This window comes from Bos javanicus, chromosome 16 (genome assembly GCF_032452875.1).
Source record: "Bos javanicus breed banteng chromosome 16, ARS-OSU_banteng_1.0, whole genome shotgun sequence".
NCBI classification, from domain to species: domain Eukaryota; kingdom Metazoa; phylum Chordata; class Mammalia; order Artiodactyla; family Bovidae; genus Bos; species Bos javanicus.
Genome location: NC_083883.1, coordinates 5,136,951 through 5,157,851, shown reverse-complemented (window position 1 = coordinate 5,157,851; position 20,901 = coordinate 5,136,951). Strand labels below are relative to the sequence as shown.

The 20,901-nt window shown below is 47.9% G+C and overlaps 1 protein-coding gene and 1 non-coding gene across 2 annotated transcripts in view; one reads left to right on the top strand and one right to left on the bottom strand.

Moving 5' to 3' along the window:
- MAPKAPK2 (MAPK activated protein kinase 2) overlaps positions 1-20,901 on the bottom strand; it is a 48,787-nt gene that overhangs the window by 13,864 nt on the left and 14,022 nt on the right. The window lies entirely within an intron of this gene.
- LOC133228308 (U6 spliceosomal RNA) lies at positions 10,841-10,947 on the top strand. Its single transcript, XR_009730166.1, has one exon. It is a non-coding gene; the product is annotated as a U6 spliceosomal RNA (small nuclear RNA).

Sequence of the window (20,901 nt, the reverse complement as noted above, 5' to 3'; positions counted from 1 at the left end):
GAGAGATGAAAGGCTGCAGAGGTGTCTCTTGTCTCTCTTCATCCAGCTCAGCTCAGGACATGAGACAGGAGACATGGTCAAGTATTGGGTGAAATGAAGGTTTTCCTCTACATCTACAGGGGCAGAAAGAGTAGGATCCCGTTCTAGAACCTCCGCCCAGCTCAGAGAGGAGCAACCGATGGACCTCGCCTAGGAAGTGATCGAAACAGAAATCTAACAGCACATTTTTTTCAGTCTTTGAAGGTGAGATAGTCTGTGAAATAAAAGGCACACAGAAGTACATCATCAGGGTCCCACATGTTGGCACACACATTCCCAAACATTTGGTTGGGAAGTAAAAGCGATTTTCCATATTGTTTACTGATTTTCATTAACGTGACAGGAGAAAATCCCAACCCAAAGCAAAGCGAAAACTTACAGTGGGGAACCCAGTACCCAAAGCCTTTACAGCCCTGAGCCACTCTGCCCAGGAGGGTGACCTTCCCTGTGGTTCCGCCTCAGCCTCACTCTCACTCTCCTGGGCAGACAGGAGGACCAGCCTCCAACCAAAAGGCAAGAGACTTACAAGTTATGCTTATAAACGACACACATTTTAAAATATGTGCAACACGTGCTAACCAAAGGTTAACTTAATTCTGGCAAATCAACTGTAAAAGATTAACAATCCAATGTAAAACTGGCCAAAGAAAAGAACAAAGAAAGAAAATCAAACGAAAGAAGGTTGCTGCCACTCATTAAGAGAGAAATGTTTATAAAACATAACAATAATTTTACCAGAATGGCAAATTTTCTTTTTTTAATGTTTGACCAAAAACAAAAGAAGGAATTCTCTGGCAATCCAGTGGTTAGGACTCTGAGCTCCCACTGTGGAGGACGTAGGATCCACTGCTGGTCTGGGAACTAAGACCCTGCAAGCCATCCAACCAAAAAACAAACTCCTGAGCTTATGCAAAGATTCTTGAGGAAAAGGCACCCTCTCATACACACAACAATGGCACCCCACTCCAGTACTCTTGCCTGGAAAATCCCATGGACGGAGGAGCCTGGTGGGCTGCAGTCCATGGGGTCGCTGAGGGTCAGACACGACTGAGCGACTTCACTTTCACTTTTCACTTTCATGCATTGGAGAAGGAAATGGCAACCCACTCCAGTGTTCTTGCCTGGAGAATCCCAGGGACGGGGGAGCCTGTTGGGCTGCCGTCTGTGGGGTCACACAGAGTCGGACACGACTGACGTGACTTAGCATAACATAGCATACACACAACAGGGACATAGACCAGTATATTTTTGGCTATGTCTATCAAAACCGTAATGTTCAAACCTTAGGCCCAGTACTACTTAGCTAGGAAATCATTCTACAAGTATGTTCCTAAAGCATCTTAATGGCAAAAAAAATTGCTCATAACCTAAACGTCTACCACTAAGGAACTGATCAGACAGGTGCCACACAGGACACAGGGGGGCACAGCCTGCTGCAAGGGAGGTAAGGCTGCACTCACCACTGAGAGGGGACTAGGCGTTAATAAACGGGGACGCAGACAAGGACAGGAGGATCCTTTGGCTTTCTTGTTTATGTTCTAATTTTTTTTTTAAATGGAGCTGAATTCACATTACTTAGGTAACTTTTAAAGTATGTTCACAAAAACAAGAAGCAGACACACCAAAAGGTTCATTAGTGGAGGACACAGGATCCATCCCTGGTCAGGGAACTAAGATCCTGCAAGCCACTAAACATAAATGGTAGTACTATAGGTAACATTTTCTTTTCTGCCTTTTTTAAATTTCCAAAAATAAAAAAAGTGCTAAATAGAATGTAAAATACACCACTTGGGTGGTGGTTTTGTTTTGATTAAGGCAGAGCGAGACGATATACAGACTCGTGGATGTTTAGCATCTTTCTGGAGGCTAAATTCAGTTCAGTTCATTCAGTTGCTCAGTCGTGTCCGACTCTTTGCGATCCCATGAATCACAGCACGCCAGGCCTCCCTGTCCATCACCAACTCCCGGAGTTCACCCAGACTCACGTCTATTGAGTCAGTGATGCCATCCAGCCATCTCATCCTCTGTCGTCCCCTTCTCCTCCTGCCCCCAATCCCTCCCAGAATCAGAGTCTTTTCAGATGAGTCAACTCTTCGCATGAGGTGGCCAAAGTATTGGAGTTTCAGCTTTAGCATCATTCCTTGCAAAGAACACCCAGGGCTGATCTCCTTCAGAATGGACTGGTTGGATCTCCTTGCAGTCCAAGGGACTCTCAAGAGTCTTCTCCAACACCACAGTTCAAAAGCATCAATTCTTCGGCCCTCAGCTTTCTTCACCATCCAACTCTCACATCCATACATGACCACAGGAAAAACCATAGCCTTGACTAGACGGACCTTTGTTGGCAAAGTAATGTCTCTGCTTTTCAATATGCTATCTAGGTTGGTCATAACTTTTCTTCCAAGGAGTAAGCAGTCTTTTAATTTCATGGCTGCAGTCACCATCTGCAGTGATTTTGGAGCCCCCAAAAATAAAGTCTGACACTGTTTCCACTGTTTCCCCATCTATTTCCCATGAAGTGATGGGACCAGATGCCATGATCTTCGTTTTCTGAATGTGGAGCTTTAAGCCAACTTTTTCACTCTCCACTTTCACTTTTATCAAGAGGCTTTTTAGTTCCTCTTCACTTTCTGCCATACAGATGGTGTCATCTGCATATCTGAGGTTATTGATATTTCTCCCAGCAATCTTGATTCCAGCTTGTGTTTCTTCCAGGCCAGCGTTTCTCATGATGTACTCTGCATATAAGTTAAATTACCTCCCCCCCAAAAACACATCCACAGTGTTGACCAAAAGAAGAGCTTATATTTTCTCATCTTTCCCCTTTTACATTTTACATTTTTGTGTATTGTTTGGGTCTCTATCGTCTGCATGTATTTCTTCTTAAAAATTAAGTTTAGGGATTCTCAACAGGTGCGGTATGCTTTGGTCCTCCATTTGACCACCAGCCTGAGTCCCCCCAGAAGCAAGTCCACCTTCTTGTTAGAGCAGCAGCGGAGACGGGGACCCTTCGTTGACCACATCGGGTGGGGGTGGGGGGGCCTGCTGGTACTCAAGAGTACGAGGGAAGCCCAAATGATGCGAAGACCTGCCATCTTTCTGGAGAGTATATAACCCGAAAATGGCTCCCCGGGTGGCTCAGTGGTAAAGAATTCACTTGCCAATACAAGAGACATGGGTTCCATCCTTGGATTTGGAAAATCCCCTGGAAGAGGAAATGGCAAACCACTCCAGTATTCTTGCCTGGACGAACCCATGGACAGAGGAGCTTGGTGGGCTACAGTCCATGGGGTTGCAAAAGATTCAAACGTGACTTAGCGACTAAAGAACAACAATAACCCGAATATGACAAAGAGCAGGCTGCGGCCCCAAACCACCACTGCTGAGCACTTCTGACTTATCTGGGAAAAAGGCCTGCACTCAGCGTGGATGTCACCACAAAGGAGTCTCAGGAAGGAACCCAAAAGCCACAGGACACAGATTTCTGCTTCTTCCAGCAGACAGAAAGAGAAAGAAGAATCTTCATGTGTGCCGCACTGACCAGGCATCAGCTGTACTTTATATATAGAAAATACGCTATATTTAAGCCTCCTCACAGGCCTCTGGAAAGCTTCCACTGCTGACTCCATTTACTGGTGTGGCGATGGGCTGGTGAGGCACCTTGCCCCAGGTCACACAGCTAGTGATGACAGCCAGGATCCAACCCCATTCAGACCCCAGCCTCCAGGCCCCTGTCGTCACGACACTCGAGCCTTCGACAAACAAACCCCGGGCTGCGGATACTAGCGCCTGTTCCCAAAGGCCTCCCCTCCCGGCCCGTCTGAGGTCGGCCCCAGCCATCTCTGTGTCCACCAGGCCCCGCTCAGAGCTTGACGCCAAGGAGCTACAACACTCACCGACCAAACGGGGGTCGCGGATCCGGACCGCGCCACCAGCTGTGGCTCACTGCCCAAGACACAGCCTATTTCCCCGGACACAGGCGGATGGGGGCAGGGAGCAAACACACGGGACCAGCCAAGTGTTCTGGAAGCTAAAGTCCGAGTGGTGGGGACAGAAACGCCCTGTTCTTTGTAGTACGTAGGTATGATTTTACGAAATCCAGAGATGGACAAACCATCAAGAGAAAATAAGACGAGCAGAGGTCATGAACAACGCTTCTGGTCCACACGTGGCCCCCATCCATCTAACCCTACGCAGCTAACAAAGCAAATATAAACCTTCAGGTGGAAGCAATAAATGCCGCTCATCTTCATCGTGCTAGTTCAGCAGAATGAGATTCAAGGAAAGTGTGCCCTAACCAACGGATCTGGGGGGACGTGGAGGGAATTGAGAGAGAAAGTAGAAGAGGAGGGTCTTGTAAGACAGCTGGCTGAAGGCAGAACGAAAAAGAACAAGAAGTGGGTATTGTGGTAACATGTGGGGGACTATGGGGTAAGAGACGGAAACTGCTCTTTCCTACACAGTTGATGAAAACGGACCAGATGCAAAACAGAGCTCCAACCACCCTCCATGAGTACCTGGACATCGGAGAGGGAGACGAAGTCCTTTTCTGCTAGCGGCAGGGTCCCTGACACATTCCTATCTTGCCTCACTAAGGCGTTCACCTCTCAAACAGCTGAAGATGCAAGAAGGGAAGTGTAACCTAGAACTCGATTCTAACCAGAAAGCAAAGGCTAGTAAATTACATTAAAAAAAAGAAAGAAAGAAACCTTGATTAGCAAAAACAATAACAACAAGAATACCACATTAGGGGATAACCTGGTCAATCTGGAGTTCAAAGGAGGGAAGAAAAAGCCTGGAGACAAAAACAATTGTTTCGCCTAGACTTCCTGAAAAATCTGAGACAAAGGAACAGTATCAGCAGAGATCCCAACAGGGAATGCAGTTGGAAAGATGAGGCCTGGTCTCCAACAAGTGGATTCTGAGCATCTAAAGCACGGTAATCCCCAGCTGCCAAAGGCAAGGTCACAGCACAGGGGGCTGAGGAGGTGTCCAAAGACACAGCAACTGCCCAAACCCAGGGCAGGCCCAGCGAGAGTGGGACGAGCTCAGATAACAGATGAGCAGAGCGGATGGAAATGCAAGAACTACTTGAAATAAGTCTTAAACGTACACGTGAAACTGGAAGAAGACCCAGGGAGGAAGTGCACCCCTCATGTGGAGGGACAGAGGCTCTCATCTGCCAAAGTGACAGCAACTGTGCTATCATTTCTGTCAAGGAGAAAGCTCTTCAAACTGGACCGTATTTAAGGCAGACCTCAAATCCAAGCTCGCCCAAGAACCAACTGATAAGAACCCAAAGATGACTGAGTTGAAAGACACACCCCAGTCTCAGAAGAATCACACCCCACGACCAGAAGGAACCTGCAGCAGGTGTGATGCCCAAACCACCACTGGTCAGCACTGAGGAGCCGTGAGAGGAGCCGTGGGGAGAGTGGGCAGTGCCCGGCCTCCTGGCAGCGAGCACTCCCCCAGTGCCCGCCCTGCTCCAGGCACGGGGGTGGAGGGGGGGGTGGGGAGGCTGTCAAGGAGTTCAGCCTAGGGAAGGAAACAGTCAAGGAAAAAGAAACAATATGCACACAGAATTGCTAATAAGAAGGCCCACGTGACTTCACATCTGTCTCTCGTGAAGCTCTAGAGCAGGCCGTGAACTAGACCGTCACAACCTGGGCTAGCTCCCTGAGAAGCACCTTTTCCAGCAGGCTTACTAAATTACAGGCCAAACAAACAACAGATATTAATGCACGGGTCCTTGACTTCTACAAAGGACATGGACAAAGTCTCCTGCCAGACCTTTGGGATGATAAAGAAAGAGGCGGTGAGGTGACAAAGTACTTTGAGTTTATTTGTAATTGTTATCAATGACCAACACTAAAGTGTTATTTAGTGGATCTAGGACAGGCTAAGTGTTGTTTTTTAGTCGCTAAGTTGTGTCCAACTCGGTGACCCCATGGACTGTAGCCTGCCAGGCTCCACTGGCCATGGGACTTCCCAGGCAAGAATACTGGAGTGGGTAACCATTTCCTTCTCCAGGGGACCTTCCCGACCCAGGGATTGAACCCGTACTTCCTGCATTAGCAGGCAGATTCTTCACTGCTGAGCCACTGGGGACAGGCTGAACATGCACCAAACTGAACTCGGCACTCACTCTGACTTATTGCCTGGTCTCGGTAAACGACAATGACATATGTAGCCAGGCTCCCGGATATAAATCTTGAAGCAGTCATCTGTAGCCTCTCTCCACCCGCCCCCAATAGAGCCAATCCACCCCTGCCTACGCAAAGATCTCCCCAATCAATCTTCTCTTTTCCAGTCTGGCTGCCACTTGCTTGGTCCCCTTGGCCCTTCAGTGCTAACTAGCTTCTACACTTGGTCTGCTCTCCAACACATCCCACATCAACCTCTAAAAGGCAAATCTGAGAAGACACATTTTCTTCCTTAAACATCACCACTGGCTAAGAGGATAAAATCCCAATTCCTTAGCTTGGTCTTTCCGAGCTCCTGCCCGTAATACCTCTGCCCTCATCCTATTTAAGCTACACTGAACCCCACTGTCCTCAAACATGCCACGCCTTGTCAGGACACCATGTCTTCGCATCCTTCCAGCACCAGTGCAATGTCACCGCCTCTGTGAAGCCTCCCTAGTGACTTCCAGGTACAGTCAGTCCCTCTTTCCTCTCTGCTCCCGCAAGACTCTTATTAAGTGCCTATTTCAACGCACACACACACTGGTTCTATTTCCAAGACTGGTCCTCCTTCTGCTATACAGACCACGTGCCTTTTGGAGGCTAGGACCGTGTCTTACTCACTTTTTGATTCCTAATCCTGGGCCCAATACATGGATTCATGGACATACTCAATATAATATTTGCTTGTTGACTAAACCCAGAGAACACCTCCAGTGACAAAGCATGGAATGCCATCCTTGGCTTTGCCCACAATTTTACCAATATGCTGGCTAAAGATGTAGTGGACAGAAGTTCATCAAACTTGCAGGTGACTCACATATTGGGGGTGTGTAGGTAACAGATTTTTTTAAAGATCACAGTAAGTGAAAATACGGGCCAAAGTAACTCTCTAAAAATATCATATGTTGGGGCTCAAAAAACATCTACTAAAATAATAGCATGTGATGAGAGAGACCTTTCTGAAGTCAGATCCACACAACTCGATGAGTGAGAGCGAAGGCTCTGAGGGCGGGCTGCCTGTATGAGTCTCAGTTCTTCCACTAACTAGCCATGAGATTCTGGAAGTTTCCTAACTTACACCTCCAGTTTCCTTCATTGCAGTGCAGGGATAATAACAGTACCTACTTCATAGAGCAATTCAATAAACTCTACAATTGTTTCTTGATGATGTTGCTGTTACTGTTGTTAAAAGTTACTTCCAAGAGAAACTATAAAGCATTGTTGTTAAAAGCAAGGGCCTTACAATTAGACTGCCCTAAATTCAAGCCAGCTCTAAGCTTAGTATTAATAGCTGCCTGACCCTAGGCAGTTATCTCACTTCTTTTTTTTTTTTTTTAAATGAGCTCCCTGACCAAGGATAGAACCTAGGTCCCCAGTAGTGGAAGTGCAGAGTCCTAACCACTGGACTGCCAGGGAATTCCCTTACTTTCTAATCTCCAATGTTTCCATCCATTAAATGGGGCTAATGGTATTATCTGTCAGAGATATTCACTTTAGCGTTACAGTTAATCCTTGAACAACATGGGTTTAAACTGCACACTTACATGCGGAGTTTTATTAATAAATACATACTACAGGACAACTGCATCCCCAGTTGGCTGATTTCAAGGATACGGAACTGCAGGTGCAGAGGACCAACTACAAACTTATACACGGGTTTTTGACTGCATGGGGGTCAGTGCCCCTACCCCTCACACTGGTCAAGAGTCAAGTGTATTAGTGTATTTCAAGTGGGTTAAAAAAATGATATAAACTAAATGCCCACTAATAGAAACTGGTCAAATAAATTACAATATACCCATAACGGTACATTAAATAACATGCAATTATAAAATAGGAGGTAGATCTAGATAAACTGAGATCAAAATTTCTCCAAAAAAGACATTCTTCCATGAAAAAGGCAAGCTGCAGATTGATAAATACAGTCTGGTCCCAGTTTTGCAAAATGTTGTGAAAAAGAAAAGGCAGATGTGTGTACCTATATGTGTGTTTACCCACTTTCTTATAAAACTTATAAATCCAGACAGGCTCTGCTTAGTAGAGTGTGTGTGTGTGTGTGTGTGTGTGTGTGTGTGTATCAAACTTGCAGGTGACTCACATATTGGGGGCGTGTGTAGGTAACAGATTTTTTTAAAGATCACAGTAAGTAAAAATACGGGCCAAAGTAACTCCCTAAAAATATCATATGTTGGGGCTCAAAAAACATCTACTAAAATAATAGCACGTGATGAGAGAGACCTTTCTGAAGTCAGATCCACACAACTCGATGAGTGAGAGCTCGTCGGACTCAGTCATGTCCGACTCTTTGCAACCCCATGGACTGTAGCCTGCCAGGCTCCTCTGTCTACGGGATTTTCCAGGCAAGAATACTGGAGTGGGTTGACATGGCCTCCTCCAGGGGATCTTAGGGACCCAGGGATTGTACCTGCATCTCTCGTGTCTCCTGAACTGGCAGGTGGATTCTTTACCACTAGGGCCACCTGGGAAGTAACGTGGAACCATGCAAATGACCACACAAAACAGTCTTAATCATCAATGGGGAAAGCTGATTGTTCCATGACCTTTAGGAATTTTTATCAAAACATTAAAAACTCTTTTACTGTCAGTTATAAATGAATAAAGAAGTAAGAAACTAGTATAAAACTAATACTGATTTAGCACACTGTAACTAAAAAACAGAGACACTGAGAATGAGTGTTTTGTTTCTTTGTAAAAACTCATGCAGAGCAGGCTGACAGGGCTTGCCTTCTCAAGGTTTAACACACAAGACAGAGCAAACATCTTTTCCACGCCTTTATAAGTTGCCACACTCTTTGTAAATCTGAATCAGTTTCCAACCTTTTATCCTTTGGGCTTTTAATGTTGCAAAATACCTTCGAGAGTCCCTTCCATGTGAAACTTTTTCCCAGTGTCACTTCCTCTGGCACTTCTTTGTCCTCTGCATCACAACTGCTGGGTCAGGGAATTTGCCTTCACTTGATTCTTCTGGCCGCATACGCAGTCTCAAACAGCGGCAATGTCGACATTTCTGCAGTCAGCTGTAATTCCACTCATGTTCAGTCATGGAATTTCACTTTCAGCATTACCATTTTTCATTTCTTTGCTGAAATGTCATCAATGTTGGGCAATTTCCTCTTTTGATTATCCATTTTTGTAAAACATCACATGAGTTTATTGCTAGGAGACAAGGAAGCAACACAACAGCTGCACACTTGCCCGTGTGAACTCAACAACAGATAGGCAGTGACCTCCACCAACAGACGCAAAGAAGGGCCGTGACTGGTCACTGAGCCTAACCTGTCACTGGTCACATCTGTTAGGTACATAGGGATCTGTGAACTGAAGAGCTAGTTGCAAAGTTTGTACTCTGTACAATTACTCAGTTCACACGTCATAACAACTCGAACTGGAACTATGCTGTTTTGGGACTGGTGCTATTTAACGAAGCTGTAGTCCATGAAATTCATGTATACTGTAACAGTGAAAAGCAAGGACTGCGGGCACAAGGAATGAACACAGAGGGAAGTATACACATGAACAGTGACAGTGGTCACCTTTCAGGAAGAGCTCCATTATTTAAATTGCTTTCAATTACTAAGTTCCACACTGTGGGAATGGTTCTCAGCCTGACATGATTTTCCCCATGAGACATTTGAAAACGTCTGGAGACATTTCTCATTGTTGCAACTTGGAGCAGCACAGAGAGAGCTGCATCTGGGATCTGGTAGGTAGAGGACCAGGATGCTAATTCCTAAGAAGCACTGGACAATTTCCACAACAGAATTATCTGATCCAAAAAGTCAATAGTACCCAAGCTGACAAATGCTGTTTTAAACCAGTTTTTATTAAGTTTGTTTTAATAGCACCTTTCTCATAAAGTGGTGGCAAAGATAAACTGAGAAGATGGCAAGCAGAAGGTACACAAGATGCTGTTAATATCAGAGGTTCTAAACGACTTCGAGCTGCAGGAGTACCTTAATATCACCTTAGATTTGTGGTATTTGTTTTACAAATACCTGACCCACTGCCATGATATGGTCATGATGCAGCTGCCAAGAAGTGAGCATCACCTTCAGCTCCCTGGCAGATCAAGGTCCTAGATCAAGACAGGCGTCCAGACCCAGTCACACTCGGCACCTCTCACATCACACGAATCCATTGTCATGTCTAAGCAAAAGGAAACTATTAAACTTCCAAAAAGTAATGACCAGGACATAAAAGGTCTGATAAGAAAGTCACAGGACAAGTGGATCGATGGACTGGGACCGTTATTCTGAGCAGTTGAGAGACTGGATGTGATAACACTCCCCAAATTCTGTAGGGCTGTCACAGAGAAGAGGGCTACGTGACTCCCATGGCAGAAATTACAAGGAGCTGTCCTCCAACAGTAGGGGCTTGGAAGGTACTAACCTCCTTACCCCTGGAAACACTCAGGCAGAGGCTCTCGGGGGGAATGCTACACCGAGTGAAAGAATCATCTAGATGAGCAATAAGGTGTTTTCTAATACTCACAATCTTGACAACAGAATACCGGCGTTATTTCGAGAAGGAGAAGTAACTGCCTCCTGTGACCCAGCACTCCCACTCCTAGCCACTGACCTAAGAAAAATGGAGTGCTCGCTTCGGCAGCACATATACTAAAATTGGAACGATACAGAGAAGATTAGCATGGCCCCTGCGCAAGGATGACACGCAAATTCGTGAAGCGTTCCATATTTTTACTCCTACAGCTCAACTCCAGAAAAATAAACGACCCAATCAAAAAATGGGCCAAAGAACTAAATAGACATTTCTCCAAAAAAGACATACAGATGGCTAACAAACACATGAAAAGATGCTCAACATCACTCATTATCAGAGAAATGCAAATCAAAACCACTATGAGGTACCATTTCACACCAGTCAGAATGGCTGCGATCCAAAAGTCTACAAATAATAAATGCTGGAGAGGTGTGGAGAAAAGGGAACCCTCTTACACTGTTGGTGGGAATGCAAACTAGTACAGCCACTATGGAGAACAGTGTGGAGATTCCTTAAAAAACTGGAAATAGAACTGCCTTATGATCCAGCAATCCCACTGCTGGGCATACACACTGAGGAAACCAGAAGGGAAAGAGACACGTGTACCCCAATGTTCATCGCAGCACTGTTTATAATAGCCAAGACGTGGAAGCAACCTAGATGTCCATCAGCAGATGAATGGATAAGAAAGCTGTGGTACATATACACAATGGAGTATTACTCAGCCATTAAAAAGAATACATTTGAATCAGTTCTAATGAGGTGGATGAAACTGGAGCCTATTATACAGAGTGAAGTAAGCCAGAAGGAAAAACATAAATACAGTATACTAACGCATATATATGGAATTTAGAAAGATGGTAACAATAACCCTGTGTACGAGACAGCAAAAGAGACACTGATGTATAGAACAGTCTTATGGACTCTGTGGGAGAGGGAGAGGGTGGGAAGATGTGGGAGAATGGCAATGAAACATGTAAAATATCATGTAGGAAACGAGTTGCCAGTTCAGGTTCGATGCATGATGCTGGATGCTTGGGGCTGGTGCACTGGGACGGCCCAGAGGGATGGTATGGGGAGGGAGGAGGGAGGAGGGTTCGGGATGGGGAACACATGTATACCTGTGGCGGATTCATTTTGATATTTGGCAAAACTAATACAATTATGTAAAGTTTAAAAATAAAATAAAATTGGAAGAATAAAAAAAAAAAAAAAGAAAAATGGAAACACTGTGTCCACGAAAAGACTCCTGCAAGAATATTCATAGGAGCTTTACTCATCAGAGCCAAAACCTGGAAATGCGCTAAAGGAGAAGAGATAAGCAAACTGTATCACATCCATACAATGGAAAACTGCACCGTATAAAAAGGAATGAGCTACCAATACAGGTAACCAGGTGCATGAACTTTACATAAGAGAGGCCATCATGATTAATTTCCTTTTACATGACATTCTGGAATAGGCAAAACAAATCCCTAGTGCAAAAAACACACCAGAATTGTGATGGCCTGGGAAGGAGCATGAGGGAAATTTCAGGGTAATAAAAATTTTTGTTCTCTATCTTGACAGAGGTTTGGATTGCATGGATGAAAGTCACCAAATGATACACTTAAAACCTGAGCATTTCACTGCTATATAAATTTTACCACAAAATAATTAATTAGATGCACGAACAAATACTGAACTCCAGTGCTTATACATGCTAAAATGTTTAAGGGCAAAGGGTACTAATGTCTGCCACTTCCTATAAAATGCATTCTCAAAGTAAGACAGGCTGATAAATGAGTAGAGAGACAGAGAGATGAAGAAAAGACAGGAGAAAGCGAGTAGAGTCAAATGTTAAGGGTAGAATCTAGGTCATTGGGTACATGGGCGCTCACTGAACAGTTCTCTCAAGTTCACTGCCTGTTAGTGCTTCCTAATGGATTGAAGGGGGAAGGAGTGACAGCCAGTAAGGGGCACAGGGGAAAGAGGAGTGGCCAGGAGGTCATGGCAGGACAGCAGCAAGGGGAAGGACAGGGACTGCTCCAGTCAACACAGGGGCCTCTCAAGGCAGAATTGCAAAAGGCCCGGCCAACCTGGGGGCAGGAAATCTTGGCCAAGATGGAGCATACGTAAGCGTGCTCAGACCTCCGCTGGCGTAAGTTCTTGTTCCCATGGGACCGGCTCCATCACTCTCTGGCCCTAGCCCTGCCCCTCTCTGGCTGTGGTCCTTTCCCCTGGACAGTGAAGGAAGTCCTTTCCCCTGGACAGTCAGCTATTCACCACATCTGTGCCAACCATGTTTCCAGACAGGAGCCGAGGAATGCAGAGATGCAGCTGCAGCGAGCTCCAGCCAGTTTCCTCCAGCAAGGGGATGGCTATCAAATCAGTATGTCCGCAAAAGAGGGACTGGTGCAGCTAACTAGCTCTGTCTGCATGTGAGTTATCCACTTTGTAGATTATCCACAGCCAACACTGAACCAATACAGGAACCACTGTACCCTGCCCCACAGCACCCGGCAGGTTTCTGGGACACAGAATAGTATGGAAATTCAAGAGAATTAAGAAGATAGATTGGCTGGAGCAAAAAAAAAAAAAAAAATCACTGATACTTTGAGAAGTCGAATTTCAATAATCTGAAAATTATCTACTTGACTATCCCTACTGCCCTGCCTGTAATAGCACAGACCATGTAAACCTTTTTCTGTGGTACGTTTTACCTACTGTGGCTCTCCACCCCAAGGACACACGTCCTGGAGCTGGCCTAGAGAAAGGAGACTGGGAAGCTCAGTGGCCTGGTCCTTGGCCCAGCTCTGCAGTCCCCTTGCTAAGAACCTGAACTCAAGGCACCTGTGCTCAGCCGCCTCCTCTCTAGGATAAGCCTAGACTACCTGAGGTCAAGGTTTCTTCTGATGCTAAATCCTTTAACATGACTCTCTCTTCTGGGTTAGGAAATACAACCCGAAAACGTGTTTAATTTTTATATATTCCATAGCCCTTTAAAGTCATAAACCAAAAAATAAATAAATAAAATAAAGTCATAAACCATGTACAGCCCACATGATCTTCATTTCAAATGCATGGCAACTCGGGTGCAGAGAGCTGAGCACAGCCGGCTGCTGACCAAGTGAGGGCTACGACCAAGGCCCCGAGGAGACCACTCACATTCCCAGAGAAGTACAGGAGAGCCCAGGAACCTCTCAGGACTTTCAGTCCCCATAACCAGTCCCTTCTTTCCCTGCCTGATCCATCTGGTTTCCCTGGAAACCAGAGAAGCTAGAGCTTCTGGCCTCAGATCTTCAAGGGGAGGAGTATAAGTTCCATGCTTCTCAAACCGAGGTTACTTCACAAACCAAAAAACAACTTTGGGCAGGACTTCCTTCCTGCCATTCTCCTGGGGGAGGGCATGAGGGCAGGCGGCTTAGAGGTCAAGACTCTCCTGGAGGTGGAGTGCCTGCGGGTGGGGAAATCCCACTCCTCTCTTGGAATAACTGGCCGGTACCTAGGGGAAATCTGGAATCCTCATCAGGCCGGTCAACAGGACACCCTGTCGAGGTCCAGATGTGCCCCAGCTGCAAAGAGGGCCGTGCAGGAGACACAGACCCAACAAGGCCTGTGGGAAAGATGACACAGGGGCTCGAGGCCACTCGTCCCCAACCCCTGCCTACTTCACCAGGCCAGAATCAGGGCAAGACCAGACAGGGGATGACGGGGCAGGGACGACAGGGCAGAGGACGGCGGGGCAGGGGACAGCAGGGGAGGGGACGGCGGGAGAGGGGAAGGGGAACCAGAGAGAGAGACGACAGAGTGGGGCTCAGACCCCGCCCTGCCTTCTAGCCTTGAGGGGTCAGCAGGGCAACAGCTCTGTCCCTCAGTGCCAAGACCTGGAAAAAACACAGATGAAGGTTCTTCTAAATAAGGAAAGCTCCACCCCGGGGTCAGAAAGAATTTCCATAATGACCAATTTGCCTACAAGTGGCCTGAGAGCATTCCCAGCAGTGGCGGTGATGCATTCCAGCTGAAGAGGGGCGGAGGGAGGAGCCGCCCCTTCTTCTCCCCACCGCCCAGCTCTCACGCTGTCGTTACCAAGGCCCATCTCGAGTAAGCTCAGAGCTTTCTGGCAAGGGTTCCCTCCCTGGGGGCCACCAGTCCTGGGGGCTCAGAGTTACTGGTCCCTCTGGGGACACTGGAGCCTGGGAGTCTGCACAGCCATGGCTGGCGGCAGAGCTAATACTCCCGGCTTCCTGGGGCTGGTGGGGTAGCTGCCCTTCCCCTCCTCGGCTCACACAGCCTGGGGCTGGGTTGCCCCTCCCAACCTGAGCGATGCCCGAGGCTGCCTGCGGTGTAAAGGCAGGGAGATGCCAGGGAGACAGGGACAGGCACCCTTGTTCCTGAGGACACACTACATCCCTTCCTTCTGGGGACGTCAAAAGAGGAGACATAAAAATACAAATACACGCACACACAGGGAGGAAGTCCGGGGCCTGGCTCCATGACACAGAGCTACCTTCATTGGCAGTGCACAATCTCCAGAAGTGTTAACGACTCCCACCAACACTCCCTTTGTCCCTCAGCTGCTGACTTCCTTGTAAACAACCATGACCCCCTAGCAAGCTGCCCTGGGAGGGCACAGAGGCCTGCAGCAGGCTCGGGTGTGAAGTGAGGCTCTTCTGCAAGTGAAGAGCCCAGCAGAGCCACCAAACCCTTCCTCAGGAGCCGCCGTCAAGGGGACCAACCTTCACATCCACCTCCGGTCACCGATGGCCTGCAAACAACTCTAGCCTGAATTTTAAAATTCCACAGACTTTACTAAGTCCACTTTCAAATTCTGAATCCTTAAACTGAAGCCAAAAAGCCTTCATCTCGGTTCCCCCAGGTGATGGAGGTTCCCTAGTGCCTTTCCACCCTGGCCGGTGGGGAGGGGAGAAAAGACACAGTTCATCTGCCTCTTCCACGGCCACCTCAAGGTGCAGAGACCCCCATCAGACCAGGAGGCCACGCAGAGGCAAGGGAGTGAACTCTTGCGCCCCTGCACTCCAGACCTGGCAAGCAGCCGCCTCTGAATCACGAGGCCCTTTCTCCCAGGGCAAGGAGCTCTCAGTAGCCTGGGCTCAAGCGGGGGCGACCGCCCACTGCCTGCTCCCCCCACACCCCCCCCATGCTGCACACTGCCGCTTCCCAGGCATGACAGATGTAACTGCTATTCAGTGTGTTCAAGACAGGACAAAAGCCTTCTCCAGAAGCACAAAGCCAGCAGGAATGCAGACAGGCCAACGTCAATGGAAGCCACCTGCCAGGGGGCCCTTCTCGGCCACACCCCCGGCGTGCACACACACAAATTTTTAAGCCTCTCAAACCTGTGTTAACACACAGTCAGGTGAATTTTTCTCTGAATCACCAGACAGTTCTCCCAGAGCAGGGAGACTTCACCACCATTTCTCAAACAGTATTCTGCAGGATATTAGTAAGTGACAGGTATCAAGAAAAAGGGGCCCGACCGACATATGTCAGAAGCACCACCACCACCAGGCCAAACAGATTCTTCTACTAAAGGACTTCTCAGCGCCTTTAGAATGTTAATGTGTGCTGAAGAATGTTTCCCAGATTCCTTTGATCACAGGGTGTCTGTCTCAGGACTGATGTTCCACCAACACAATCCAAGGCTGTCTGGTGTTTGGAGAAATGGGTGACTCTATTCCATGCTCAGTCCCTTATGTAGCTCTTCTACGATTTGAAATACATGAGAAACATTTTGCTTACGTGCTTCCTTCTCAATAAGCTTTCAGTGAACAGATGAACAGACTCACGAGCGTGCTGTGGTATCTTCACAGTTCGGTTCAACCAGTGATGACGTTTCCGCAAAGACCACTAGAACTTCATCCAAAACACTGAACCCTGCATACGCTCAAGCCAACCCTGGCTCTGAATCATCTGTGCTTATGCCACCAAGGGCCAGGGTTCACCTGAGGATGAACTGGCTGGTTTTATTCCCTGACCAAATCGCTCCCTAGACTTCCTCAGCTGTTCTGCATTTGCCCATAAAAGTAACTGGGTGACTGCACTGAAGGTACACACCTGTGGTCAGTGAGATGCCGCCACGCTAAGCATCGCACATGGTGGGGGCAACCTCAGCCACTGACACCACCAATCCCAACAGAGAAACCTGACAGAACAGCGGGCTAAGCAAGCTGGACCAGAAAGGGTTCTTACCCAACCTTCCTCCCACCATGGGAGTGACAGACACTCAGAAATAACATGAACCAGAAAGTCCAGTATTTTTATATTCAAACTATGTATTTCAGGTTGTCTCTTGGATCTGGAAGTAGTCCCCCTACTAAAAAAAAAACTTGTCAGACAGACCCTTCCTTCGGCTTGGAAACACTAGAGGCTGTGTGTTGGGGTAACTTTGTAGAAAAGCCCCTTCAGGAGCCCCTCTGGTACCCTGGTGAGGGCTTCCTGCTTCATTCACAGTAAAGCACACCCTGGAGGGGCACCTCCCACTGACCTCGGCAGCTGGGCCCCAGGCGGCACCCTCAGCCCCCCACCCCGCACCCAGGAAACCTCTGCCTCTTACAGCCTCTGCCCTTGTTCTGAAGCCACAGACTATTCCTGGCGTGCACATTTCTGAGAATACCTTCGGCGGAGATGGAGACTGTGGTTCTTCTCTGGGTACCACCAAGAGGTTGGGGAACTCCGAGGACTCTGGTTCTGACCTAAGAATGGGGGAGGCCCCATATCAGCTCTCCCCTCCCAACCCTGCAAACATCAGATAAGGTGAGAGCCCACAAGGTAACACTGAGCAGTCTCCATTCATAACCAAATACAAAAATGCATGTTTTATCACCTTAGAAAAATGTTCACAGTTTATTTCTACCCTATTTCCCCTAATTTCTCTTCTTGCCCACCCAGCAAAACTAGTTCAATCTCTAGACTGGGAGCGAAGGGAACACTGACAGCCCTTTCCAGTGAAGCACCCCCCAATATCCCCAAGCAACCGCAGACCCCAGATCTCTGTTCCTGGAGGACAGACAGGAAAGTGCCTTCTCCAGCTCCTGCCAGCCCCCTAACCTCCCCACCCGGCTTCCTGTCCCTGGACTCCTCAAGGCTACAGATAATTCCTTGGCTCCATTATTCCACTTATCTTCTCTAACTGGGCGGGCTTGTGTTTGGATGTAGCTCTTCTGAAGCTGACACTTTAATTCTTGATTTTAGCAACTTTATTGTTTAAATACCAGTTTTGCCTCTAAGGCAGCCAAGGCTCCGCTCTGCTTGTTAATTATCAGCTGCTGAGCAGTAGTTTCTTCACTGAAGCTGACGTGGTCAGAGGACACCAGGGGTAAAAAGCTGGTATTAGAAAAGGGGCCCAACTCCCTGGTGGCCGTCTCCTTAGAATCCAAATGAAGACAAACAGGCAAGAGGCTCAGCCATTCCCTGGGTCTGATGCAGCTCAGCTAAGTGCCTAGCACTGTACTTACCCTGGGGCTGCTGCTGCTGCTGCTAAGTCGCTTCAGTCGTGTCCAACTCTGTGCGACCCCATAGATAGCAGCCCACCAGGCTCCCCCGTCCATGGGATTTTTCCAGGCAAGAGTACTGGAGTGGGGTGCCATTGCCTTCTCGTGTCTTGTCCTTAAGACACTCAGAGGCCAGGACGTGGGAGTGGCTATCATTTAAATTCAGAGCAGTAGCCAGTGTGTGAACTACCACTAATATAGGGCAGAAAGTTATTCTGCCTGGAACTGGGGGCGGGGCGGGTGAAATCTAAGCTTCCAAGTAGAAACAAACTTCTCCCAGGAGTAAAAGGATGAACAAGAAAAAGACACAGAAGGTCAGGAAGCAGAAGCAGCACACTGCAGGGTGGGATGGAGTCCTCTCCTGGAAGGGAAGGAGCGTGAGCGTGTGTGTGCATGCGTGACTGTGCGCGCGTGTTCACACAGGTGTGTTAGGGGTTAGGAGTAGGGGAAGAAAGAAAGGTCAAAGCCAGCTTGCCTGAACACCATATTTAGGAGTTTAAGTGTCACAATGCAGGCAAGCGGAGGCCACGGGAGGTCTCTAAACAGACGTAACTGTGGTCGTATCTGGCTAGATGGCTGTCCCTGAATGCCTCTAAAGAAAACCGGATCAGTGGCCTCAGAAAGCAGGTGTGAACCATGCAGAGAAACACGGAGCAGGATGGACACTGGGGGATGACCGGCTTGATGGCCCTTAGGACCCTCCACCATCAGGGTCCCCCGAGACGCGCACCTCTCCACGATCTCTCAGTGAAGCCTGACGATCGGCAGGATCCCGGGAATGATGTCTCGGCCTGCATCTCTCGGGAGCCCTCGCAGGTCGGGTACTCTGAAACCCGGCCGTGGCGAGGGGGTGGCAGATACAGCCGAGCACAGGTGTCTGCAGAAGGCCAGGTGGAGATGGGCTGATGCATTCCGTGAGGCTCTGGAAAACGCCACTAGCACCAAGGGATAATGCACCTTCAGGGAACCAAACTTTGACTTGATCAACATAAAACTTTAAAAAAAAACATAAAACCAGAAAAAGTTTTTAAGAGTAAGGTTTTCTTCAAAAGAGGTAAGCTCCCCATCACTGGAGGAATTTAAGAAGAGGTTCCACAGGATGCCAAACAGAGATATTGATCATAGACAAAAACACACATTCCTGAACACCACCCCACAATCTTGGACTCAGTAAAATACACAGAGTGGGGCCCAGGAATCTGTATTTTCAAATGTTACCCACACAGGTGATTTTGACAATCGACCTGGTTGGGAGCCACTGAGCTAGACGACCATTTTGTGGGGCTGCTGCTGCTGCTAAGTCGCTTCAGTCGTGTCCGACTGTGCGACCCCATAGACGGAAGCCCACCAGGCTCCCCCGTCCCTGGGATTCTCCAGGCAAGAACACTGGAGAGGTTGCCATTTCCTTCTCCAATGCATGAAAGTGAAAAGTGAAAGTGAAGTCGCTCAGTCGCGTCCGACTCTTAGCGACCCCATGGACTGCAGCCTACCAGGCTTCGCCATCCATGGGATTTTCCAGGCAAGAGAACTAGAGTGGGGTGCCACTGCCTTCTCCATTTTGTGGGGAGGCAGTCCTGAACAAGACAAACAAAAGCTGCCTTTCTAAAGACCACCTTCTCTACTCGTGCTCCTGGACCGCAAACCTCTCCTCGTATTCTTACACAAACTCCCTCCCAGCTCTGCTAAATCTTTGCCAGGGTGCAGAACAACGGCCTCAAGAGTCTGGCGCTGTGTGAGAGCGTTCTGCAACGATGGAATGTTCTCTACCTGCACTGCCCCACACGGCAGCCACTAGCTCTATGTGACTCGAGCACTTGCCATGTGGCTGCTGCTGCGGCATGGAGAAACTAATTTTTAACTTTATTCAAGTATTTAAATTTAAACAGTCACATGTGGCTAGTGGCTACTGGACCAGCAGTACAACTAGCTGTGAAAAAGGGCTTATGCATTCACTCTGAGATCCACACAAATCAGCAAATTCTGACTCCTTCCACTACCACCTCTTGGAGGTCAGCTCCGGCCCGAAGAGACTGACCTGTGATGGGGAGATACAATTCAGAGAAAACGGCAGGAAAGGAGGAGCTCCGTGTCAGCTGCACCGCAGACAACAGGTACAAAGAACAAAAAGCCTGAACAGCAATCCTCACCCCACAGGGCTGTGCCCTTCTCTGCCAAAGACAGCAATTAACACTAGCAGCCATCACTCCATCCAAGACATCGGAGCCTATCGCCCGGTGCAAGCCCCCAGCTCCCCCAGAGCAAGAGGACCTCAAGGATGACCTGGAACAGCCCTCAGCTGTCCGAAGCTGGAGTCTCAAAGCTGATTTGTACTGGAACTTTTGGGCTATGCTGGAGTATAAATATCCTGTAGTATATCTCTGGAATATACTACACGGATACAGGATAGTATATTTGGAGTATAGATATTGGGTATCTATACACATGCTCAGTCACGTCCAACTCTTTGCGACCCCATAGACTGTGGCATTCTCCAGGCCAGAATACTGGAGTGGGTAGCCTTTCCCTTCTCCAGGGGATCTTCCCAACCCAGGGATCAAACCCAGGTCTCCCACTTTGCAGGCGGATTCTTTACCAGCTGAGCCAGAAGGAAAGCCCAAGAATACTGGACTGGGAAGCCTATCAGTTCTCCAGCAGATCTT